Here is a 3362-nt window from a genome sequence, read left to right as displayed (position 1 = left end):
GGCTCGACCCCAGGACCCAGAGATCATGACCTGAGCCAGAGACAGACACATAACTGACTGAGCCATCCAGGTGCCCCGACGTGGTTCCTTTCCACCCAGTAGTAATGAGCATCCTATGGACCTCAACCTGTGCCTGGAGAAATTCACCCCTACTGCTCCTCACATGTTTGTTTGTTTTTTAAAGACTTTATTTATTTATTTGACAGGCAGAAATCACAAGCCGGCAGAGCGGCAGGCAGAGAAAGAGGGGAAAGCAGGCTCCCTGCTGAGCAGAGAGCCGGATTCGGGGCTCGATAATGACCTGAGCGGAAGGCAGAGGCTTAACCCACTGAGCCACCCAGGCGCCCCTCACATGTTGTTTACGAAAGGAACTCTTCAAGGATCCATGCTCTGGTTTCAGCAAGCAGATGGGAGAAATTCTCAACAAGCATAATTTTTGGTTTAGCAGTTTTGATATCATCTCAGATGAAGAAGTTCATCGGGGCCTCAAAACTTATTCCAACGGGCACACCTGCCCCCACCTCTGTTTCTGAAAAGCTCATAGGAGGACTTGATTGAATTAAGGAGCTAGAAGCATCTGGAGAACTAGATACAATTTGCCCCCAAGCCACCAAATTAGAGGAAAGGCTCAAAGTACTAACAAATACAGCTTTTTTTTTTTTGTAAAGATTTTATTTATTTATTTGACAGAGAGAGACACATCGAGAGAGGGAACAGAGCAGAGGGAGTGGGAGAGGGAGAAGCAGGATCCCCGCGGAGCAGGGATGTGGGTGCCACTTACAAATTCTGGAAATACTAAATAGTATGGGTGTCTGATATGAGGTATTTGCTATATTGGAGGATGAAGAATTTCGACAATTCAAAGCTCGCTCAAATTGGCCAATAGCCCCTCAGCTGTGGAAGGGGAGCTTGTCAAATTGTCAAAAACAAACAAACAGACAAACCTGAAAGAAGATGGTGCATTGCTGCCTATACGGAAAGAAGAAAATTAGTCGATATTAAACTTGGCCCCCAACTGTTACAAAAAATATTTAATTACGGTGGAACCATTCGTGACTTAGTCTTCAGAAACGGACTAGCAGTAGAAAAATGCTTCTCACCATTACACTTAGTGTAGTTCCAAAAGTTGCACTAAATAAATGTAGGGTTTTTTTTTTTTAAAGATTTTATTTATTTGACAGACAGAGATCACAAGTAGGCAGAAAGGCAGGCAGAGAAGGGGGGCGGGGAGCAGGCTCCCCGCGGAGCAGAGAGCCCGATGCGGGGCTGGATCCCAGAACCCCGGGATCATGACCTGAGCCAAAGGCAGAGGCTTTAACCCACTGAACCACCCAGGCGCCCCTAGGTTTCTTTTTTCACCAAAACCAGAATGCAATAAACATCTTCAAATTCAATGTAATTAATAAGTAATTAAATCCTAGCCCCTATCAAAATTCCAATGGTTTGTTTCACAAAAATAGAGAAAGCAATCCTAAAATTCAATCAGAAGCACAAGGGACCTGAGCAGCCAAAGCAATCGTGAGAAAGAAGAAAGCTGGAGGTCGCACGGCCTGATTGATTTCAAACTGTACTACAAAGCTGTAGGGATCAAAACAGTACGGCACCGGCGTATATGCAGACATATAGATCAGTGGGGCCGGACTGAAGGCCGAGAAATAAACCCATGCACATTCAGTCAACTAACACTTAACAAGGGAGCTGTGAACACTCAGTGGGGAAAAGACAGTCTCCTCAATCAGTAGTCTTGGAAAAACTGGATATTTACATGCAAAAGAATGAAACTGGGTGCCTATTACACCACTCACAAAAATTAACTCGAAATGCATTAAAGACTTAAATGTAAGACCTGAGAGCATAAAACTTCTAGAAGAAAACACAGATGTTACAGAACACTCAATGCGCAATGCAGGAGAGAGAGAAAAGAAAAAAAGAAAAAGAAAAGTGCTGTAGTCCCGAATTTGAGTTGGAAGTATCGGTACAGGGACGTCTGGGTGGCTCGGTCGGTTAAGTGTCTGCTTTCAGCTCAGGTTGTGATCCCCGAAGTGTTCTGGGATGGAGCCCCGTGTGCCCCCTCTACCTGCCGCTCCCCTTGCTTGTGCTCTCTCTCTCTTGCTCTCTCTCTGACAAATAAATAAATAAAATCTTTAATAAAAAAGGAAGTATCAGTATAAACTCATGATGTATTTTATCCTTTAAAATATGTGACATATGGGGCGCCTGGGTGGCTCAGTGGGTTAAGCCGCTGCCTTCGGCTCAGGTCATGATCTCAGGGTCTTGGGATCGAGTCCCGCATCGGGCTCTCTTCTCAGCAGGGAGCCTGCTTCCTCCTCCCTCTCTGCCTGCCTCTCTGCCTACTTGTGATCTCTGTCAAATAAATAAATAAAATCTTTGAAAAAAAATACGTGACATAGGGGCACCTGGGTGGCTCAGTCATTAACTGTCTGCCTTTAGCTCAGGTCATGATCCCAGGGTCCTGGGATCGAGCCCCACATTGGGTTCCCTGCTCTGGGGGAAGCCTGCTTCTCCCTCTCTCATTCCCCCTGCTTGTGTTCCCTCTCTCACTGTCTCTCTCCCTTTGTCAAATTAATAAATAAAATCTTTTTAAAAAAGATTATATTTATTTGATAGAGAGTGAGAGATCACAAGTAAGCAGAGAGGCAGGCAGGGGTGGGGTGGGGCTGGGAAGTGGGCTCCCCGCTGAGCAGAGAGCCTGATGTAGGGCTCAATCCCACTACCGCAAGATCACGACCCGAGCCGAAGACAGAGGCTTAACCCAGTGAGCCACCCAGGCACCCCAATAAATAAAACTTTTAAACAAAAATACGTGACACAGATGAATTCATATACAATATAGATTAGATGTAACACGTTAGAGGCAAAACAGAAGGTGAGTAAAAGTGCAAGACGATAGTCTTGAATCTGGATTAGATGTAAATTGTTACAACTACTTTGGAAAATGATTCCACAATATCTAGGAACAGGGAATATCACACATACCATATGACTCACTGGCATATGTGCTAGAGAAATTCTTAAATAGATAAAGCAAGATCAGAGTTATAATAATGCACACGGATATGCTCTCTACAGGATCTATCAACTAGAAACGACCCAAATAGCCACCAGCGGTATGATGTGCGGTGTCCGTCAGTGGAAGATTATCCAGCAATCCGCATGAATGACTCCAGCCACACACAAACACATGAATGAATCTTTAAAATGTAAGACTGGGGTTGCCTGAGTGGCTCAGCGGGTTAAAGCCTCTGGCTTCAGCTCAGGTCATGATCCCAGAGTCCTAGCATCGAGCCCCACTTCAGGCTCTCTGCTCAGCAGGGAGCCTGCTTCCCTTCCTCTCTCTCTGC

At 45.3% G+C, this 3362-nt stretch overlaps 1 pseudogene; it reads left to right on the top strand.

Annotated features, from left to right (window-relative positions):
* Positions 1-352: 352 nt before the first annotated feature.
* Positions 353-992, top strand: LOC123930523 (annotated as a pseudogene).
* Positions 993-3362: the final 2370 nt, after the last annotated feature.

This window comes from Meles meles, chromosome 19 (assembly GCF_922984935.1).
Source record: "Meles meles chromosome 19, mMelMel3.1 paternal haplotype, whole genome shotgun sequence".
Lineage (NCBI taxonomy): Eukaryota > Metazoa > Chordata > Mammalia > Carnivora > Mustelidae > Meles > Meles meles.
This window is presented reverse-complemented; position numbering and strand designations above follow the sequence as displayed.